Below are 24215 nucleotides of genomic sequence, written 5' to 3' on the forward strand. Positions count from 1 at the left end.
GTACATTATGGAAGGAAAGGGAGTAATTTATACTTGAGAAACATAATCCGATAATTAAGGTTAACAAGAAGTCACATTGATAGCACGTACTCCTTAATATGACATGGCACTTTACCTCTCTGGTCTTTCTCCCCAAAATCCATAACATTAGTTTACTCATGAGAAAAACATTAGACAAATCCAAACTGAGGGACATTCTATAATACTGCTAACCAGCAATCCTCAAAGCTGTTAAGATCACCAAAAATCAAAAAATGTGTGAGAAACTGTCACAGCCAAGAGAAACCTAAGGAGACATGACAACTTAATGTATATCCTAAATGAGAATGTGGAACAGGAAAAGTACATTAGATAAAAACTAAGAAAACTCAAGTACGGACTTCAGTTAATAAGAATGTACCAGTATCAGTTCATCAGTTGCGAGCAATGTACCACACTAATGTTAGTAGGTGTTAACAGGGGCAACAGGTGTTTACAGAAAAAAGGTGTTAAATGGGGTATACATGGGAACATACTCTATTTTCCCAGACTGTAAATCAAACTGTTCAAAAATAAAAATTTATTTTCAAAAAACCCAAATGATTCTTGGTGGTGTTTCATGGCTCTTTATGATTCAAGAGATATTACTGATCCTTACTCAGTGGTTTAGTGAAGTCAGTGATGAGTTTCAAGCGACTAAACACTGGACAACTGTATGGAACAATTTCTGGTGAAAATCTTTTCCAAAAGTTGCTGCTAAGTTGCTTCAGTCGTGTCCGACTCTGTGTGACCCCATAGACGGCAGCCCGCCAGGCTCCCCCATCCCTGGGATTCTCCAGGCAAGAACACTGGAGTAGGTTGCCATTTCCTTCTCCAATGCATGAAAGTGAAAAGTGAAAGTGAAGTCGCTCAGTCGTGTCCGACTCTTCGCAACCCCATGGACTGCAGCCCACCAGGCCCCTCTGTCCATGGGATTTTCCAGGCAAGAGTACTGGAGTGGGGTGCCATTGCTTTCCAAAAAGTTGAGAGAACATTAATTCAATATAGTCTGAACGTGAATATGCTAAGATGTACAGAAATATTGATTATAAAGTATTTAAAGCTTATGGTTTATTTACTGTACTGCTCATCAGCAGGTACTCAAAAAAATCTCTCACGTGCTACTGATCCAGTATTGACAAGAGTGACTTTCATTCCCTCTCAGTCCACTTTTGCAGACTTAACCATCATCAGTTCTATGAATTTCTGTCAGAAATACATGATGTCTGACTTGCCCTACCAAACAGCAGTTAAATGGCTTAGCAGCAGTAAAATTCATTGCAATTTTTTAAGCTCAAAACTGATTTTGTGAATTTTTCTGAAGAATCACCATTAAACACCATTAATGGATAGTTAATGGCTTTTGAAATTAACTTTTGCTGCAAATTTAATAACATTTCTTAATAAATCCACTTGAAAATTAACAAAACAGCACTTCAAAGGAAAACATACTACAGCAAATTACACTGAACATTTGTTTGAATCACAAGTAATGTTACTTTCTTCACTTCCTGTACTAGCAAAACTCAAAACAAGCAAAATCTTCATTCCCATACAAATTTGAAGCAGATCTATTTTCTTAGCTCAAGCTACATTTCAGTATATTTCTTTAATGGAAGTGCAAAGGAAATATTTGTATTTCAAAATCCACCTAAATGCAACTGAGATGCTTACATTTAATCTTCAGTTGGAAATGATTAATGTGCAGTGTAATGGGGGGGGGGGGGCCTAAAAAGCAAATATCAAGAAAACAATCTAACAGAATTCTATAAATGCTTTCCAAGTAAAAAATATGCTCAATTAAAATCATATACTCATAGGTTATTATTAGTATTTGGCAGGACCTATCTCTGTGAAAAGGAACTGTCAAAGATGACATATGTAAACTCTCACTACATGTTTCATCATTTACAGATGAACATTTGCCACCAATTTTGATGGGTTAATTTTGGACCCCAATAAAAGGAAGTGCTATCCCCCCAAAAGAATCCATTCTTCTCACTAACACAACTGTATTATAAAAACTGTATTCAATTTACCTAATTGTCTAACAGTCATTTATTGCAAATGCCCAAATAAGAATAAACCCTTAATAAACAGTAGTTCTCACAACCACAAGGTCTCAAATGGTAGAATATGTCACTTTTTAAAATACTATGTCTAACAACGTACAATAATGCAAATAAAATTAGCAATCAATCAACCTAGAGCAATTTGCAAAGCACTAACCAACAAACTCAGTGGACATGAATTTAAGCAAATTCCAGGAAATACTGGAGGACAGAGAAGCCTGGCGTGCTGCAGTTGATGGGGTGGCAAAGAGCTGGACACGACTGAACAATAACAGCAACCAATAACAAAAGAAAAGAAAAGAAAGTGAAGTCGCTCAGTCATGTCTGACTCTGCGACCCTATGGACTGTAGCCCGCCAGGCTCCTCAGTCCATGGGATTTCCCAGGCAAGAATACTGGAATGGGTTGCCATTTTCTTCTCCATCTTCCCAACCCAGGGATTGAACTCAGATCTCCCACACTGCAGGCAGACTCTGTAACTCTGACCCACCAGGGAATCCCGTAATAAAAGACACACGCTCTAAAACCAGACTGCCTAGATACTGATTTTCACACAACCAACTAGTAACTCTGAGATCCGTGATAAGCTTCTTAATTAAATCTCACCATCTCTGTTATCTGTAAAGCTGGTTCCTACTCTAAGTGAAGTGAAGTGAAGGTCACTCAGTCATGTCTGACTCTTCGCGACCCCATGGGCTATACAGTCCATGGAATTCTCCAGGCCAGAATACTGAGTGGGTAGCCATTCCCTTCTCCAGGGGATGTTCCCAACCCAGGGATCAAACCCAGGTCCCACATTGCAGGTGGATTCTTTACCAGCTGAGCCACAAGGGAAGCTCTCTTACTATAAGGGGTTATAAAAATAGAATAAATTAATATGCATAAAGTTACTAGTACTTATTAGCACACCATCAATACTCATTATAAAATACTAGTCAGGGCAATATCAAGGTGACAGTTAATAGACAAGACTTCAACTAGCTGGTATGGGTAGTCACATGGTTGTTAAACAATTACATTCTCCTGATAATTCAGAATTTGGATTTATGGCAGACTCAGAATATAAGACACATACATCTTCAAAATCTTGTAAAGACACAGACCACTCTGGAAAGAAACCCAAACCTATACTTGATTCCAGGCTGAATGAGCATGACCCCTGAATGACAGCAGTATCCTGTGCCCCAGGTTCTCAATTTACAAGAGCGGAGAGTCATCAACATGCCATCTGCGCGCCCGACAGTTCCGACCCAGACAGGTGGTTTTTAAAATCTTGTTCTCGGGCTATGCAAAAGTGCCTCAGGGCAAAATAATATCTCCTCTGAATGCTCTGGCTTATCCAGCATGTAAGACTGTTGGAAAAATAACATCTACTTTTCTAGAACTTCTTTATCATAACTTTTTATAAGCTTTCACCATTTCCTTACAACTTCAGCCTCTATTTCCTTGAAAAATAATAATACTAATCATGTACTACTTACTAGACTATTTTACTCTTGAGGGCAAGTACTTGATTAAATTCCTTTTTGTATCCCCAGTGTTGAATGACAAATAAATGAGTACATATTATTTATATAATGTGGCTTTTTACTATGGTAAAATATACATGACACAAAACACACCTGTGGCATTCAGAACATTCATTGTTATGTGAGCACCAGCAGTGTCCATCTCCAGAGCTTTTCCATCTTGCAAAACAAACTGTGTACCCACTTAAAAAGTAACACACCCCACCACCATTCTATCAGCACTGTCTCTGTGAAAGCTGACTACTCCAGGTATCTTATCCAAGTGGCATCACACAGTGCTGTCCTTTATATCTAACATGTCACCTAATGTGTCTTCAAGGTTCATCCATGTTGCAGCAAATACAGTTTTTAAAAGGGCGAAAATGTGCAGAATCATTTGCCTGAGCAAACTGCATGTTTAATTCTTCTTTTTACCAAGTTTTTTCATTTCAGTAATACATGCACAGTAAAAATTTCAAATTCTACAAGAATACATAATGAAAAGAAGTCCCCTTCCTAATTTCTACCCTCTCTATCCTCGACTTCTAGTCCCCCTCTCAGGTTTAATTTTTCTATTTTGGAACACAACAACCAACCACATACATGTTGCCTTGCCTTAAGGATGTCCTACTAGTAAGGGCTTCTCCGGTGGCTCAGATGGTAAAGCGTCTGTCTGCAGTGCGGGAGACCCGGGTTCGATCCCTGGGTTGGGAAGATCCCCTGGAGAAGGAAATGGCAACCCACTCCAGTACTCTTGCCTGGAAAATTCCATGGACGGAGGAGCCTGGTAGGCTACAGTCCATGGGGTCCCAAAGAGTCGGACACGACTGAGCGACTTCACTTTCACTAGTAAGATACTCAGTTGATCTATTACAACTGGCTATTACTCTGTTCTAAAAATACTGATATTTCTAAAAACTCAGGGATCAAACTGGCATCTTGGGTCATTTTGCATCTCCTGCATTGGCAGGCGATTCTTTACCACTGCCACCTCTAAAAATACTAACGGGGAAAGTCACTGGTGATCCAGTGGTTAGGACTCACATGGCATGGGTCCAAACCCTGGTTGGGAAACTAAGATTTTGCATGCCATGCAGCACAAACCAAATTAAAACTAAATTAAAACACTAATATAAAGATCCAAAACAATGAACATAAAACATTCCACAAGTACACTTCACTGAGTTAACATTCACTGAGTGTACCCGATGGATATTGTCTTTGCTAGGCAGCATGTTGAGGCAAGAAAGAGCACAGGCTCTGGTGTCTTGTAAAAACTAGTTTAAAGCACTTTGACTTTTTTAAGTCTGAGTTTCCTGATCTATAAAATAAGGGCAACACTATCTCATAAGCTACTGTAGTGATTAAATGAGAAAAACATCTAAATCATAGTACAGTGCATAGTAGTAATATATAATTTTTTAATAGGTAATTGTTAATATCCTTCACTGGGCGCTGTGGAAAGCACAAAGATAAATCAAAAAACTTGCTTCCTTTCATGTACTTATAACACAACAGAGCAGTTTCCCTCTGCTCAGTATTATCATTATTCTGCCAAGACCCTGGTGCTGATAACACTTCCAACCTATGTTTATAACTTTCATGACTTATTTCTAACTATTACTAAAACAGTTATTTGTAAAAAAAAAAAAAAAAGTTAACAATTGTGACTTAAGAGTCTAAGAGAAGAGAGCATTATCATCAGACCATGTAGTTAGTGGGCATGTACCTGAGGCAGTCTATAGCTAGATTTAATCAAAGAGCGAGAGTCCTGTGATTAAGAGACCATGGTCCACTCCAATCTGACCTAGGAGTGTATCAGATTTAGAGTCACAGAGCATTAAGAACTGGAAGCACACATAGAGATCATTATCTAGTACAATAACCCTAGTCTTTACAGAGGAAAATTAAACCCAGAAAAAGGGAGATCTGCCCACGAAGGTGAGGCAATACTAGAGCTAAAGGCCCGTGGCTCTCGGTATGTTCCAGTTCTTTTCACATTATCATGCTACCCTGTATCTGTTAAAGAACCTTAAACTATAAATTTCATCCTGTCTGCTCTAATTTCTTATTTTTCTTCCCAGTTACTTATTATCTGAGCTTCCCTGGTGGCTCAGACAGTGAAGAATTTGCCCGAAACGCAAGCAACCTGGATTCAATCCCTGTGTCAGGAAGATCCCCTGGAGAAGGGAATGGCTACCCACTCCAATATTCTTGCCTGGAGGATTCCATGGACAGAGGGGCCGAGGGGGGCTGTCACAAAGAGTTGGAAACTGAGCAACTCACTTACTTTACTTATTATCTGGGACGGGGAGCAGGGGGGAGATAAAAAAATTTCAGTGTGTTTTATGAAAGCCATCTTTCCTAAATAGTCTTATTATTCGACTAAAACATACTCTACTAGAAGCCTGAGGGATGCTAAGTAAGAATAAATCTGGACTTCCCTGGTGGTCCAATGGTTAAGAATTTGCTTGCCAATGCAGGGGACACAGACCTGGTCCAGGAAGGTTCCACATGCTGCAGGGTGACTAAGCCCGTGTGCCACAACTACTGAGCCCCCACACCCTAGAGGCTGTGCTCCACCAAGAGAAGCCACTGCTATGAGTAGCCCCCACTCAACGCAACTACAGAAAACCCCCAGCAGAAACTAAGGCCCACCATAGCCAAAAAGAAATTTCAAAAAATAAATAATCCATTGAAGGTTTATTTGAAAGAAATTTCAATTAACAAATATTCAACTTTAATTTTTTTGGCCCTGCCATGCAGCTTCAAGATCTTAGTTCCCCAACCAGGGACTGAACCTGGGCCACAGTAATGAAAGCACCGAATCCTAACCACTGGACCTCCAAGGAATTCCCCCCAAACTCTTAATTTTAGAGTTGGATAAGTGGATGGTACGTTCAGAGCATATCTTCCACAACTGCTTAGTTTTACTAAAAAAAATTATCCAAAATAGTTTATTTGATTAACAACCCATTTAGCAGAGAGCAACAGACCAGGATGGTGTGTGAGTGGCAAAGAATCCACCTGCCAATGCAGGAGACACAAGAGCTGCAGGTTCAATCCCTGAGTCGGGAAGATCCCCTGTAGTAGGAAACAGCAACCCACTGCAGTATTTTCATCCAGAAAATTCCACGGGCAGAGGAACCCGGCAGGCTACAGTCCATGGGGCTGCAAAGACTCAAACATGACTGAGCACACAACTGACCAGGATAACCAACTTCTAGATGGATCACGTTTCCTCTCGTCTGTAAACAAGCAACGAGAGATTGAATGTGATGCCTAAATCATCTGCTGCAAATATTTGTGACATTATTTAAGCATCAAATTCAGGTATGATCATGTCCCGCTGGAGAACCTAAGTAAATTCACCCTCAGAGATTTTCTTTCTTTCTTAGTATTCTTTTTTAAACTACAAACCAGAAGAAGCTACCAGATTTGACACCAAGGTCAAAACTCCTCCCCGAGTCCTGCGGAATTAAACTCCTCCCCAAGTACTGCGGAATTAAACTTCTTCTCGCGCAAACTCAGAAATGATCTTATCAGCAATTTTGGAAATCTACCCAAGATGCCCATATATATTCTGGTTCTGCTAACTTTATAAACTCACAACTGCTTTGCAAATTTGCTGGTATTAATCCAACATCAATTTACAAACACCTGTAGGGATAGCAAGCCTCTTTTCCCCACAAAATGCCAAATCTCAAGGCCACCAAGCCACTCCTAAACAGTTTCTCACAAAATGCATCTTATTTCCAGAACACTTATAAGTGTTCACCAGAACTAGCTCTATATTCCTAAGTTTAACCAGGAAAATAGATTACTATAACCACGAATCCTACTAAGAGAACTATGTCACCTGTCAAAGTGATTCCTATAAATGCAGAGTTCACTCTGAAAGATTTAATTAAGCTGTTTGACTAATGCCACCCCTGACTTAACAATCCTGCTTTCTATTTCCTGGAAATCTGGTTCTAGATTACACTGGTATTTTTTCAATTTCTCATGCATAAAGTTAAGAAAGTTTTAAGCCTGGCACAAAGGTATTAAGACTACTACACAAAGTATGAAGGCCATTACACAAAGCCCATAAACAAGTCAGGACTTGAGATTCCGAATATTAATGAAAATTAAAACCAATCATACAGAAAAAATAAAATTAGACCCCTATATCACATTACAAAAATAAACACCAAGTGGACAAAAAAATATATATATAAACAAACATTAAACGTGAAAAGTTTTAAAACTTTTAAAAGAAAAATGTAAGAAAATATTTGTATGAATTCAAGGTAGAGGATTTGAAACAAGATATTTTAAGTATAAACCATAAAGGTAAAGATTGATAAACATGTCTATATGCTTTAAGAAATCAAAACAAAACTACATATATTTGCAATACATATAAACAAAAAATTAAAATCCAGACTCTAAATAACTTCTACAAATCAGTTTTTTAAAAAAGCAGAAACTCAATTGTTTAAGTAAAAAAAGATTAATCTAGTAAGTATTACTGAACACCTACCATATGCCAGCACTGTGCTTGGCACTAGAGATACCACACTGACAAAAGGATACAGTCTCTCACCTTGTGGTTGGCGGGGTAAAACACACACTCAAGCAACTACATACTGTATGTCAAATGATGATAAGTGCTAAAAATAAAGTGGGATAAGAGAATGAACAATTGAAAAAGAAACCTATAGGCTAATATACTTCTGAGAAGATACTCATTTTCTCTACTAATCAGATGACTACAACTTAGGACTAAAATATTTCATACTCACAAGAATGGCAAAAAACCTTAAAGTTTAACAATTTCATGTGGCATTAAGATGTGCAGCAACAGAAATACATACACTGAAAGTATAAACCGGTATAATCCCTCTGGAGAATAATGTGAAGATGTACACAACCCATGAACCAGCAATTTCAGTTTCAGATGTAAACCCTAGAGAAATTTTCCCAAGTAAACAGAAAATACATACAAGAATATTCCTGGCAGTGCTGAGTATAAACAAGAAAACAGGTAAGTAAAAAGTGGCACATTCATACAATGAATACTAATACAATAGTAAAGAACACACACACCATGAATGAATCCCACAAACATTAAGACTAAACAGAAAAGTTACAAAAATAAACTGGTATCAAAAAATTTACATGACATTTAAAAACAGAAAAAAGCAATACTACATTTTGTTTAGGAAAGCACATATTTTTAACAGAAATCTAGAAAAATGCGTAGATGTCATAAACACCAAGTCAGAAGAGAGGCTGGAGGAGGAGAGAACAGTCCTAGAAGACTCAGCTATGGTGGTAAAGCTTTATTTATTAAACTGAGCTCTTAAATACACAGGTACCAGTTGTATTATTCTTTGCACTTTTTGCATGTCTTCAGATTGCATACTTTACAAGCTTAAGAAAAAATGCTGTATAATGAACACTGTAGTTATGCCAACTTCAGACTTACTTTCTCAGTCCCTCTCCAGAGGAAAAAAAAGACTGATGTAATTCTCTATAATAGTGACAGAAAAGTACAAGCATTCGCACATACCCCCACAAGCTTCTTAGCTACACACATTTAGATTTTTGCAAACAACTTTAGAAGACTGAAATAGGACTTATAATGCAATGCTCTTTAAGATTAAATCAAAGAAACAACTCCACAATGAACAATAAGCACATGAAAGTATATATTAAGGGTAATTCCCTGGCGGTCCAGTAGTTAGGACTCCAAGCTTCCACTGCAGAGGTCCCAGGTTCAATCCCTAAGACCCTGCAAGCCACGTGGTGCTATCAAAAATGAATAAAATAATCCTTTAAAAAAAAAGTGTACAATGAATTTAAGCAGAGCGGTTAAGAGTAAGAATTTTACAATCATGTGACTGACATGGATTAGAATCCTGACTCCACTATTGTGAAGGTTTGAACACGGTACTGATTCTCATCTAAAAAACAGATGCATTGATCTAATAAAATTATCAAAGATTAAATGAATTAATGTATGCAAATCACAGTGTATGTTGTATTCTAAAAAGGTGGTTTGAAAAATAAAAACAAGAATGCTGGATAGGAACAAATAACAGCAGATAGGCTCAACAATGAGAACTTTATTTTCCCAAATTGCTTCAATAAATCAACATTTTACACTTCATTAAGGCTCCTTCCTTTCCCCCCAGTAACATGCTTACATAACCACCACCAAACAACAAATTAAATCCTTAAAGATATTTCCATTTCCAGAATCACCTTCAAAAAAACTAAGCTGATACACAAATATCTGTCCAATGCAAAACAGAGATCAGGCTAAATCCCTAGGATTTTGTTTAATCCCACATTAGGTCCATTTCAGGTGCTGACTACTCAGGGAGAAGGAAAAAAAAAAATCACACTAAATGCTATATAACTTGTATCAAGAAATATATAGCCAAGAGACTTTCCTGCTGGCCTAGTGGTTAAGACTCTGAGTGATTAAGATTCCTAAACGCAGGGAGCATGGGTTCAGTCCCTGGTTGCAGAACTAAGATCCTGCATGCAGCTCAACCAAAAAAAAAAGAAATATACTCAAGAAAAAGTTGTGAATATTTTCTACAGGCAACTAGATTATTCAAGAGTTACTATATGTAAAGCTGAGTTTTATACACATAATGCATCCAAAAGGTTTTATCTGAACAATGTTTTCCTACACACAAAGAAGTAACAGCAGGAAGATGAATACCGAAAACAAAGTCCATATACCTACAGCCTTGCAAGTGATATTTAATACGGAACAAGGAAACCAAAGGTCTCCTTAGAAAGCACCTCCTACTTCTTGTTTGAAGCTTCAAAGTTCTAGGTTAGTTATCATGATAAAATCAGGTGAGAAGAGGAAGGTCAAAATTCCAGATGGAATAACACATTACTCTAATACTGTATATTACATATATATACTGTGTAATATATATATGTATATATACTGTGTAATATATATATATATACACACACACACGTACATATGTGTATACATGTATGTAATACAAGTTATAGCTAACGTATACTTTTGACCAGCACATAAAATCTTTATCTCCTAAAAACCACAACAATACCTTAGTCAACAACCTCAAAATTAATCTTTCACTCACATTCATGGCTCATGTATGAAAATTAATGGTCAGAGCAGGTTATCAGATTTCATCAGGAAGCCACTCTTTGGGCTAACCATGTTAATACTTTTTTCATTAAGTTGCCTTCTCTCAGAACTTCCCTGGGGTCCAGCAGTTAAGAATCTGCCTTCCAATGCAGGGAACTCAGGTTCAATTCCTGGTCAGGGAATTAAGATCCCACAGGCTGTGATGCAACTAAGCCCTGAGCCCCAACTGCTGAGCCTGCGCACTGCAACAGAGACCTAGCACCGCAACGGAGACTCCACGTGCAACTAGACCCGAAACAGTCAGATACATAATTTTTGTTAAAAAAAAAAAAACCTGCCTTCTCTCAAAGAGAAGACATTTCAAATATATTTTTAAAAGATCATAAATGATATGACAAAGCACTTGCAATAGTTCAGTAAGACTTTATATCATTCTTTTAATAAATTTTGGATCTACTGCTTCTGAACCAAGAGTTTAATAATACAACGGCTAAACTCAAACAGCATTCAAAACAATTACATTTCAGAATTTTTAGTACTCAGCTAACACTGTTCACTCAACTGTCGAAACAGCACTAACCTAACTCCATCTGTGCCTAAACTTACATGAGACAGAATTTTCATAACTTTTACATATCCAAACCATTTAATAACCATTTAGCAATAAAAGAAATGATGGTATCTGACTATGCTAAGTTGCATAAGATACTGAATTATGTAATTTTTCATGCATTCTTTATATTAATGTCAAAATATACATACTGTAATTCCCTCGAAAGAAGGTAGGAAGGAAAGCATATTTTCATTTTAAAGAAAGATACAAAAAACTAGGCAAAGGAATTCCTTGGCAGCCCAGTGATTAGGACTCTGCCCTCTCACTGCCAGAGGCCCAGGTTCAATACCTGGTTGGGGAACTAAAATTCCACAAGTCACAAGGCATGGCCAAAACAGAAATAAAATTGTTTTTAAAAAGCTAGGCAAGTATTATCTATTCCAAAACACATTTTGTCATTTTATTTGCAGCAAGGCAAATGAAAAAGCCTGTATCAGCTTGTGGATTCATGTCCATTTATTCTTGAAAATAAATTTAAATATTTAACTCTGGATCTAATAAGCCTGACAAAAACAAAATGGATGTTTTCTTATGTGAAGTGAAAGTGAAAGTCTCTCAGTCATGTCTGACTCTTTGCGACCCCACAGACTGTAGTTCAGGTTCCTCCTCCTATGGAATTCTCCAGGCAAGAATACTGAAGTGGGATGCCATTTCCTTCTCCAGGGGATCTTCCTGACCCAGGGACTGAACCCCGGTCTCCGGCACTGCAGGCAGACGCTTTACTGTCTGAGTGAGGACTCTCCTAATTTACTGCGGAATCTTCTCCTTGGACCCTTACTCTGAGCAATACAGCAGCTGCCAAGAGTGGAAGTTTAGAGTCAGACCTAGGTTCAAATCTTCTCTCCCTAAATTAATCTCTTATGATTCAACTTTGTCATCTATAAAACAAGAAATCCTTCACTTACCTTGTAAAGTATACGGTTAAATGAGATAATACATGTAAAGTGTTTAAAAAAGCATTTAGTTAGAAAAAAACTCAACATATAAAAATTCTTAATATTTAGGTTGACCTTATATCCAGGTTTGCTTAAGACAGTCAGTTTACACTTGCTGTTGCAGTGTGTTAATAGCATCCCCTCTCTCAATAGCATCCTGGTTCAAAAAGGTAAATTATATGGTCACAGAATTAATTTGACAAAAGTAGTCCAACTAAGCCCACCAGCCACAACTAGAGTCTGTGTGCCTCAACAAAAGATCCTGCATGATGCAACTAAGACCCAAAGCAGCCAAATAAATACAGCTAAAAAAAAAAAACAAAAAAGATTTTAAAAGTAAAAAAAAAAAAATCAATGTCAATTCCAGTTGCTGATTAGTTGTTTTTGAAGTAAAGAAAAGGGACTTCCCTAGTGGTCCAGTGGCTAAGACGAAAACGCCAGGCTCCCAACGCAGGGGGCTGGGGTTCCAGCCCTGCTCAGAGAACTAGACCCCACACGCCAAAACTAAGAGATCCTGCATACCACCATGAAGAGCGAAGACCCCGAGCGCCACAGCCAACACCCGGCAGAGCCCAATCAGCATCTCTTTTTTTTTTAAGTGAGGAACAGAAACTTTAATAGGTTTAAAAGATAGTATTCCCTCTGCATTCTAAACAAACCCATGTGGGCTAAGAAGTAAAGAATGTTTAAATATTATGAAATTGGTGATGCATAAAAGACAGCCAAAGCCCAAAACTCTCTGTAAAATCTATAAAGAGAAAGAACTGCAACTACTCTAAGGCCCCAACTATCTTATGCAGAAGTAATGCTGAGAAAAACATGAAAAAAACAAAAGAAATCAAGGCTCCCCAACAGAACTTTCTGAGACGAGGAAAATATTCCATATCTATGCTACTCTGCTGCTGTTGATGACCCAAAACACGGCTACTATGAAAACCATACTATTTAATTTTAATTAACTCAAAGTTAGCTAGCCACATGTGGCTACTGGCTACCAAAATGGACTGTGCAGATGTAGACCACAGATCACTTTTTTCCAAAAGAATTCTAAAGCTCACTACATACTTAAAAACAAACACTGACTAAGGAGGAAACAGAACAAAAGTTTCAGTTCTGGGCATTTTTCTACACATGGTATTATGTCAACAAATATGGTTCTCCAATCTACATGCTTACATAACTTATATGCAGAGTACATCATGAGAAATGCTGGGCTGGAAGAAGCACAAGCTGCAATCAAGATTGCCAGGAGAAATATCAATAACCTCAGATATGCAGATGACACCACCCTTATGGCAGAAAGTGAACAGAAACTAAAAAGCCTCTTGATGAAAGTGAAAATGGAGAGTGAAAAAGTTGGCTTAAAACTCAACATTCAGAAAACGAAGATCATGGCATCCGGTCCCATCACTTCATGGGAAATAGATGGGCAAACAGTGGAAACAGTGTCAGACTTTATTTTTGGGGGCTCCAAAATCACGGCAGATGGTGACTGCAGCCATGAAATGAAAAGACGCTTACTCCTTGGAAGAAAAGTTATGACCAACCTAGATAGCATATTGAAAAACAGAGACATTACTTTGCCAACAAAGGTCCGTCTAGGCAAGGCTATGGTTTTTCCAGTGGTCACGTATGGATGTGAGACTTGGACTCTGAAGAAAGCTGAGCGATGAAGAATAGATGCTTTTGAACTGTGGTGTTGGAGAAGACTCTTAAGAGTCCCTTGGACTGCAAGAAGATCCAACCAGTCCATTCTGAAGGAGATCAGCCCTGGGATTTCTTTGGAAGGAATGATGCTGAAGCTAAAACTCCAGTACTTTGGCCACCTCATGTGAAGAGCTGACTCGGAAAAGACGCTGATGCTGGGAGGGATTGGGGGCAGGAGGAGAAGGGGATGACAAAGGATGAGATGTCTGGATGGCATCACTGACTCGATGGACATGAGTGTGAGTGAACTCCGGGAGTTGGCGATGGACAGGGAGGACTGGCGTGCTGTGATTCATGGGGTCGCAAAGAGTCGGACACGACTCAGCGACTGAACTGAACTGAATCTACCTCTCTTGTTTTACTTAGAATTCCACTGTATAAACATACTAAAATGTAAGCAGTTCCCTGGTGTTGTACATTTAGGTTGCTTTTAATTTTTCACTTAAATAACACTGCAATCATTATCCTCATCTTTAAGGATGTGTCCAATTATTTCCTTAAGATATATTCCTAAAAGTACAGATACATTCTGCTGTTCTCCTGAAAGGCTACAGCAACTTACATTGCTACCAGCAGTACTTGAGAAATGTCCATTTCCCCACATCCCCAACAATAATTATCATATTGTTTATCAAGACAGAAATCTGAGGGGAAAAAATGGTATCTCCTTGTTGATTTATTTAATCTGTACCTCTTATTTTCATGTAATTTATTTTGTCAAAATAATGTAATTTTCAAAATGGTTAGCCAATTGTTCCAGAAATTTTTATTGAATAATTGAGTCATCCTTCCTGCACCATCCTGAAACACTAACTTCATCATACATTCAGCACTTACCATAGGCTATCAGCTGAGGGCTCTGGGTGGTTCTCACTACTCTTTCAAGTTTAAGTTTTTTCCAAACAGCTAACAAGAAATCCATCTTCTATATATAATAAAGTTAACTTATTGAACCCTACTATTTGCTCTGGCACTGGGCTAACCATCTAGCCATCACAATAATCCTTGTTGGAGGTAAATAAGAGATTTCCATTTTCATTTGAAACTGAACAGATAATGAAGGGTTAAGCACCCTGCCCCAGTCCCAGTTTAATAAATAAAAATGAAAAAAAAAAAAAAAAAATGAAGTCACCCAGTCGTGTCCAACTATTTGCGACCCCATGGACTGCAGCCTACCAGACTCCTCCGTCCATGGGATTTTCCAGGCAAGATACTGGAGGAGTGGGTTGCCATTTCCTTCTCCACAAAAGAAACTTATAATAAGAATCAAGGACTTCCATTTATCATACATTCATCTGATAAAACCAAGGCGCTAGGTACCAGAGATCACCTACCTCTATGAGCATGCCCTATTCAATGAACATTGCAGCCGAAAATATTCTGCTATAAGTGGAATAGAAAATATTCCTTACCAAACTACTTTCATCCTGTATGTATCCTTCAATACTAAACAGCCTCCACAGCAAAAAAGAAAATAAGCCAACAATCAAATACATTTTCTTCCTCATTCTCTGCTGCCATTTCACATGACACTACATTCAAGTCCACTAGAATCCCCTCGCTGGTTGAATAATGAAACAATCCATGCTTGCTAAAGGTAAAAGGTCGAATGTGACAAATAAGCCCAAATGTGACAAGTAAGACAAAAAAGGTCACATTGACAAATGAGGCCGATACAGAAATAAAGGAAGAGAAGAGGTAAGCTAAGCTCTACATTGTGAACAAAGACAAAGCATTCACCATCAACCGAAGAATCAACATATCACCTTCCAATTTCTCAGGAAAACGAGAGGAATATCACAAACAATACACTTGCAATTTAAGTCCATCTGAAGTAAGGCTTTAAGCATAAGCTTTCATAATAAAACCAAAGACGTTTATCTCTACTTCCTCCACATCCCTTATGTTTACCTTAACTATTCAGAAATATATGGAAACTGTAACCACTAGCCTAAATAAATGGCACTGAAGTAAACTTTCTCTTTCTACATTACACATTTCTGCAATGTCAATTTTTATCAACAAGAAGCTATCTGTAAGCAGGGAAACAAAACTGAAGACGACTACCTGCCCCACCAAGGGTTTGCAGGCTGCACCTTGCTTAACTAAACCCTGGAGTAGGGCTAAGAGAGCTTCAGGGAACTCGATGGATTTTATCTTTGTAACAGAGAACTGGCAAGCAGAACCCCAAAGTACAAAATATCAACTCAGCACCTCTAAAATGGGGGTGGGCTATTCAGAGCATGCTCAGCTCAGCCTCTTTCTCTCGTTAACGCCTGAGGTACCTCCTGTCCAATCTATACTTGGCTAACTTTACCAAAAATTCAAGGAAAAAAATCATTATCACAACCTACTGATAGTTAATTCAGTTTTACAGAACAGCCTTTATACGATGAGTTTTGAATACAAATTTTTATAAATCACCTTTACAACTCATGTACAATACATGTACACATTTTAAGGGTACAGTTCAGTGAGTTTTGACAAAATATACCACCACAAAATAAACACCACCCCAACTCAATGAAAGAATACTTTCATCATTCCATGAAGTACCCTTTTGCCCCTTTGCAATCTCCTCACCTATCACCATACACAGTAACATAATCTGAGTAAGCTAGAACTTGATAGTGGGAGCACTTCCAGAGGCTCCCAGTCAGCCATCTATTTATTCCCATTTTAACTCATCCTCTTTCTCAATATTTACTAAGCCTCTTCTATTTAACAGAGAATGTCTTGGTGTGGGGATTCAGCAGTGAATCAAACAAATCCCTGCTTCACTACCTAAAGAGGTAAAGATACAGTAGATGAAAAATAAATAATATAATGTTCAATAGTAATGATGAAGGTTGGATAGTGTTTGATGAGCAGAGTACTATTATTGACAGGGTCATCAAAGAAAGCCTCTATCAGAACCTTTTCCAATGGGAAACATGCATACAAAGAGACATCAAAACTGCCAAAAAGGGACTTCCTTAGTGGTCCCGTAGTTAAGACTCTGCACTTCCACTGCAGGAGGTGTGGGTTCGATCCCTGTCAGGGAACTAAGATCCCATATCCTGCATGCTATGCAGCCACACTTTATCACATCTGAAACAATAATTTTTTCTATTAAAAAATTTGTCCATTCTTGTCTTTTACTGAACAACCCCATTCTGGCACCTGACCAACTTCCTGAGTCTTCATTTAAAGTTTTTTTCTGATAGCCCATAGTCTGGGAGCCAAAGGTTTTAGTCAAGACTCTAGAACACATCCTTCAGATACAAGGGGACCATCTTCTGGGAAGCCCTAATATAATGCAGAGTCCTGCAGTGAAGAAATCTCTAGGGTAGCTTCACAATGCACTCTATGACTTCCTCTATCAATCATTTATGTATCCTGCCCTTTTTATTAAAATAGAGAAAAAGAAAACTGAGTTATTAACCTCTCCAAAAAACACAGATTACTGAAAGCCAAGTGATAGACTTCATAAATGCACATATTAAACACACACACACACACTTTTGCCTCAAAACAGGAGCCAAAAGTTTTCTAATTAGACATTCAGCAACTTCTCTTCACTTGGCTGTCTTCTGCAACAAGCCAAGCTGTGCAGTTACTGCATTCCAGATGCTAAAAAGCAAATCAGGCAGAACAAAAATGAGGACACTGCACATGTGCCAGCTAAAAAGGCATGGGCAGGGGGCAGATCAACGTCTTTTCTAAAAACTCTTGGGTTTCTTCAGTTTGTAAACAAAACAATTTCGTATTTTGGGCCCTCCCTTCCCACAGCACTGTTCCTTCTCCCTCTTCTAAAGTTACCTAAAATTTCCTTTTTTTTAAAGAAGGAACAAGAAACAAATCACCAAGACAAAAAAAAAATTTTAATGGTGCCTCAACTATAAAAGATGACTGCTGCAAACAGAAACACGGTCCGTGGCTGCCACATCAGATTTTTCAAAGCAGCCTGAATCTACATTTTTTTCATGAAATCTCCCTGCTTTTTAATGTTGACAACAAATTCAAATTTACAACACTGTATGAGCCAAACAAAACACATCTGCTGACTGGATTTAGTCCATGAGCCTTTAGTTTTAAATCTCTGCCATAAAAAGAAAAATACATGGTTCTTTCAGTGGTAGAGCTCTAACTTTACACCCTGTTTCCAATAACACACTATCATCTGAAAAATACACTACAAAATATATGAATATACATCTGAAACCCGTTAGAAGGAAACCAAGAAGAAAACGATCTCACTCTTCACACACTAAGGTGTTCCATTTCTACCAATAAAATAGGAACTGCAAACAAAACTCCATACAAAAGGGGACTTCCCTGGCAGTCCAGTAAGTGTACTCCCAACGTAGGGAGCATGGGTTCAATCTCTGGTTAGGGAATTAAGATCCCACATGCTGCACAGCAGGGCTTTGCCTGTGGCTCAGTGTTAAGAATTCACCTGCAATGCAGGAGACACAGGAGGCGTGGGTTCAATCCCTGGGTTTGGAAGATCCCCTGGAGGAGGGCATGGCAACCTGCTCCAGTTTTCCTCCCTGGAGAATCCCATGGACAGAGCCTGGCAGGCTACAGTCCATAGCGTCACAAAGAGCTGGACACGACTGAAGCAACTTAGCACACATGCACCCATGCTACACAATGCAACCAAAGACAAACAAGACTGGGGGGAGGGGGGGGAACCAACAGAAGAAAATAGTAGGAATCAATATGGATTTCTGTGAAACTGAGCTCATTAAGTTCAGCTTCCTCAGTATGTTCACCAACCCATTAACTCCTAGACAAAAAGAAACTAAAAGCTGATTTTTCTACGGCAAGGCATTTAACTCTGATTTGAAACAAACAACAACAACAAAAAAGAGTTCCTGGAGAAAGTCAATCTTTTAGACAGGTACCCATGACTCTTAACTTTCTTGGTAGGCTGTGAGCAATTACTTTTTTATGGGTTATAAACCTGCATTACAGACTCCAGTGAATTGGTTCTTAAACTCAGACTCTAATGAATGATGGAAGGCAATGACCCCTTGAGAAAATGCACTCCCTCACAAAAATTTTCGAGTCCATGGACCACTGACTAAGAATGTCTTTCTCTAGAGAATATTAAAAGAACATAATGAATCCCTTTGCTTCTTCCCACCAACGCACTTTCTCTTTCCACTCCCCCTCTCAACTTCAGTCAACTATCACCTCCAGGCAAAATCAATACAATAACCTCTTAACTGATGGTCCCCATAATCCAGTTTCCACATCCCTCGCAAGACTGATTTTCAAATGTAAATCAGAAGGCTTCCACGGCTTCCCTAAACAATCTTAAGCTCTCCAGCTCTTCTTTAACCACTCTCCTCACTGAAAAGAGCCACAATTGGCCTCTTTTCAGTTCCGAAAGCACACTAAACTCTTCCCATCTTCTAGTTTTGGCACTTACTGTTCTACCTGGAATGCCTGCCTTGATATCCCTATTCTTTCCAAAAAGAATTTCTCTGACCACCCTTAGGTCTCTCTTTTTTTACTGTCTACCGATTTCCCTGCATGGTACTTCCACATCACTTTTCTCAATTTGTAACTTATCTGCTCACCTGTTGTGATTTCCCCCACTACCTTGTAGGTTCCCAAAATGCAAGACCCCTTCTGCCTCACATCCCCTTGTACTCCCAGAGTCTAGCAGAAGGGCCGGTGGATGGCAGGTTCTCAAGCACTATTTATCGTATCAAACAAATACTGAATCAGTCTTAGACGTTTACAGAATGAGGGTGTGAAGCAATCCACCAAAATCTAATCTTTGAGAGCACAGTATATTTTTAAATTTATTTTTAATTGGAAAATAATTACAACATTGTATCGGTTTCTGCCACACATCTACATGAATCAGCCATAGGTATGTGTATTTCCCCTTCCTTTTGAACTTCCCTCCCACCAGAAAGAACAAGATTAACCATACTCCTTCAATCTAGGTTGTCACTTGGCCCAAGAGAAACAGGGTAACACCTCAAGATTCTTAGTGGTTAAGTTTAACTATTCTACAAAAATTAATCAATCTTAGGTCTTATGCTCTCAGTCAGCTTCATCCCACCTCACCTCGGTGCTAATCTCAGAAATACTCCAAGCTTCCTCCCTTCAATTTCTCAATTACAATACAGGACGCTCTGTAATCCATAATTTCACTTGCTATGCCAAATTCAAAAAGTATCTGGACTACCTATGCTAGTAAAGAAATATGCTAGAAAACTACTACTGCTGCTGCTAACACGACTATTACCACCACAGCCGCTAAAACTGGACTGTACATAGTATGCAGACTAAAAACATCAGTCTGCAAAACCAGAGATCTTTCACTGGTACTAGGAGATTTAAAAAACAAAAAGATGGAACTGTACTGAATATAAAGTCTTTTAGTTAAAACAGTTCCTTACAGAACCTTCACCTCTTCTACAAAATACAGTCAAGCCTAAATGGCTGCAGGGGAGGGGGAAAAAAATGTTTTTTATATTGCTAAACTGCGTACCACTGCTTCACAAACTTTTCAGCAGAGAACAAACTAAGCCCAATTTGTTCCACAGGTTGTTCACGGTAGCAGCCACCTCTGGCTCTTTAGCAGGCTTCTACATAATGATACAGGCTGTCTAGATAATAGGACAGGCTACAACAGACGGTATAGGCACTAATGAGAAAAGGGAGCGCCACCTGAAAGCGAAAAACAAAATGACAGTGATACATGTCCCGCCACTCTGGGCCTACACGTATAAATCCTAAGAGATGATGATAATAGTACTTAATACTCAGTAGGTAACAAGCTAAGCGGTTTTCAATTTACCTCATTTCATCTTCACAGTAACCCTATAAAGTGATCATTGTTACTCGTTGCTATTTTGCAGATGAAGGAAACTGAGGCACCTGAAAGAGAAGCCCCTCGACCAGAAAGCAAAAGCTAGCAGAGCCAAAACTTGAACCCAGGCAGCTGGCTCCAGGTTCCTTCTGTTATGCGGCCACCGAAAGCCCCATCGTCTGTCTCAGGCCAGGCTCTACCACACTCTGCGGCTTTTCCTTCAATCCAATTAACAACCTCCCGGTAAACACTCAACTAACACGGATGGCTTCCAACTTCTGGGCACGAGTGCTACTCGCCAGTTTCTGCTGCGATACTTCACCCCATGAAAGTCGCTTGGGAGCTAAGGGAGGCGAAGGAAATTACCTTATTTAAGCGGAACACACGCCAATTACCACAGGAACGCAGGTCGACCTCACCTCCAGCCCAAAAGAAATGAAAGTGGACGCATAAATGTTCCCGTGACTGATAATCTGGACTCTGCCTCCTCCGGCCACCAGGCCGAAAAGAACTGAAGAGGTAACAACACTGAGTACCAGCCACATGCGCCCTAAGAAAGGGCAGATCCAGGCCAGTGGAGATGGGGCGGGGGGGTGGGGACTCAAGAGTTCCAGGAAAAATCCAAATAATAGGGTTCACCCCTAAAGGGGTGAGTGATTAAGCAAGGAGATGGAGAAAGGGAAGGCTTTCTTGCAAGAAAGAAAAACAGAGATAGGAACTGCTCCGGAGAAAAGGCGGCCCTCAGCGTCGAGAGCTAGGCCGGAGCGAGGGGAAGCCCTGAAGGGCGGGGAGGGGGAGGAGCCGGAGCGAGCGGGGCCCTCTCTGAAGAGGCCGGGGGGCAGGCGCGGGGGAGCGACTCCGCGCCAGGCCTGCTGGAGGCCCTGAGCCAGCGGCCACGCAGAAAAGAAAAACGACGAAACGGCTGGAGTCAACTGAGCGGCCCTAATTCCCATCAGGGTCCCTCACTCACCTGGACCCACCGCAGCGATCGCAGCTGCAGCCTCGCAACGGCACAACCGGCCCGAATCTCGCCCCCGCCCGACAGCGCGCCCCGCGTCCCCGCTCTCGGACGGCGGCAGCCTCGGCGTCGCCCCGCAGCCTCCTGGGAAATGTAGTCCTAGCTCCCGCCTTCCTAGCCAACTTAACAGTCTATAGAACTACGTTTCCCATAAGGCAAGGCGAACACCGGGCCCGCCGCTTTGCGTCACGCGCCAGCTTGTCGGCAGTCACGTGAGCTTCTCCGTTCCATCCCCTCCCCCCGCCTGGGTGGCCTGAGGAAGAAGGAGGGAGGTGGACGGAAGGGGCGGGGGCGTTGCTGACGCCAAGGCCCCCACCATTTTGGAACCAGCCTGGAGCGAGGCCCTGAGCCCCACCCACTCCCGGCCTGCCTTGGTCGTCGGAAAGTCTCTGAGCTGGGAATCTGCTTGTCTGGCTTTCGTCCTCTAACGTGCCACTTCTCGCTTCGTGACCTTGAGCAAATCTCCCCTCTCTGAGCCTCAGTTTCCTCCCCTGTGAAATAAGACTAGTAATTTCTACCTCACAAAGTTGTTGTGAGGTTGCGACAAAGTCAGGCACGTGAAAGCGTCTAGTGGCCTGAAAGGAAGACTAAAAGTGAATTTGGTTTTTGTTGTAATAGTGTATTCCTGTGGAGACCCAGAAGCCCCGTGGCAAAGCACTCTCCAGCCTCGTTTCCGCCACCGCTGGTCTCGATTCCCACAACAATGGCAGCACAAAAAAATGTTTTACAGAGTGAGGTCCTGTAAAGCTTGTTAAAGTGGATGCCCTCACCTGTTGAACCAGAAATTTCCCATGTGTATCTTTGAAATCTGCATTATAAACAGACCTCTCCAGTGATTCTCATGCACATACAAGTTTGAGAACCAGGGCATTTATCAGGATTTTTGCACAGGCTGGTTTGCGCTGGAATTCCTGCCCTACTGAACTCCAACCTTTAAGCCTGAGCTCCGTATCCCCTCTTTTGTGAAGCCTTCAAAATTTACTAGCTTCTCATCTCTGTCTTCCTGCAGTACCTTTCCATCTCATAATTATCAAGGGCTGTGTTTGTCATCCCCACCAGACTGTGAGCTCTTTAGAACAAAGATCAGTTTTGATGGATTTCTGCATCCCCAGGGCAAAGTAAACAAAAAACGTGGAAATATATATATGTATATATATTGAAGGAATATGTACTGCCTGTGAGAAAAACTCACCAGGCTCAACTCAAATATGGTGCCACATCAGCCCTCACCCTTACTGGCCCCAGGAACGTTCCTTCCACACTGCTCTTTTTCCCTTCTTTGAGCATTTCTTGTAGGCTGCTTTCTGAGTAGTGCTTCTTGAAAGGATCTGATGCAATGTCATTTTCAATTCACAGATTCTGAGTGTCTACTGTAAGGTTATGCCTGGTTCAAAATACTAGGAACACAGCGGTAAACTAGGTAGATACAAAAATACATAGTCATTCCTCTTGGTTTCCAAAACATCTCTGTGCTGGATCTCTTACCTCTGCCCCTTCTCTGGCCCAGAAACTTATTCACAGTTCCAGCCTCCTCTTCCTCTTCTTCTCGTTCAACCTCTCTCCCTGAGTGACTTCTCTCCTTAAGTCTGTGTGTAAAAGCACACTCAGATAGCTTTTACAGCTCTTCTATGCATTTTTACTCCCTTATCCACATCTTAGCATCAACTCAGTTCCAGATGTTCGAGAGTCACCATACCCTGACTTCCCACTGTTAATCTCAAACTGAACCTGCTGAAAACTGAACTTTCTTCAAAAAGCATTACCTAGTTAATTGTGCAGTCAATTGTTTACAGATTTGTATTCTCCACTAAGCTTGGGGCTCCTCACAAGGAAATGAATAGGGACTTCCCTGGTGATCCAGTGGCTAAGATCCAGAGGTCCCAGTGGAGGGGTTCCAGGTTCAATCCCTGGTCAGGGAACTGGATCCCACATGTTGCAATTAAGAGCCAGCAGCCAAATAAATACTTTTTTTTTTTTTAAGGAAAGGAACATCTTATGACTCCATTCATTTACTGAGCACCCGCTATGGGCCAGGCTGTGTGCTAGAAGCTAAGGAGGAAAATAGTAAACAAAATAAATGTGGTCCCAGGACTTCCCTGGTGTTCCAGTGATTAGGAATCCACCTGCCAGTGCATAGGATATGGGTTTGATCCCTGCTCCTGGAGGGTCCCGTATGCCATGGGGCAGCTAAGCCTGTGCGCCACAGCTACTGAAGCCTGCTCACCTAGAGCCCATGCTCTGCGACAAGAAGCCACCACAATGAGAAGTCTGAGCACTGCAAAGAAGAGTAGCCCACACTCCTCACAACTAGAGAAAGCCCACAGGCAGCAGGGAAGACCCAGCACAGTCAAAAATAAAATAAATAAACAATCTTAAAAAAAAATTTCAACTTCCAG

At 40.3% G+C, this 24215-nt stretch overlaps 1 protein-coding gene across 4 annotated transcripts in view; it reads right to left on the reverse strand.

The window, feature by feature from the left end:
* Window positions 1-21887, reverse strand: part of THRAP3 (thyroid hormone receptor associated protein 3) — a 72534-nt gene extending 50647 nt beyond the window's left edge. For 2 of the 4 annotated variants that reach the window (XM_019957834.2, XM_019957830.2), the window contains exon 1: window positions 21772-21887. The gene's annotated coding sequence lies outside the window, so the exon portion shown is untranslated. Of the gene's footprint in view, window positions 1-21167; window positions 21345-21771 lie in introns of those variants that run through there. The other 2 variants (XM_019957833.2, XM_019957831.2) reach the window with 2 other exon arrangements.
* Window positions 21888-24215: the final 2328 nt, after the last annotated feature.

Source organism: Bos indicus, chromosome 3 (assembly GCF_029378745.1).
Source record: "Bos indicus isolate NIAB-ARS_2022 breed Sahiwal x Tharparkar chromosome 3, NIAB-ARS_B.indTharparkar_mat_pri_1.0, whole genome shotgun sequence".
Lineage (NCBI taxonomy): Eukaryota > Metazoa > Chordata > Mammalia > Artiodactyla > Bovidae > Bos > Bos indicus.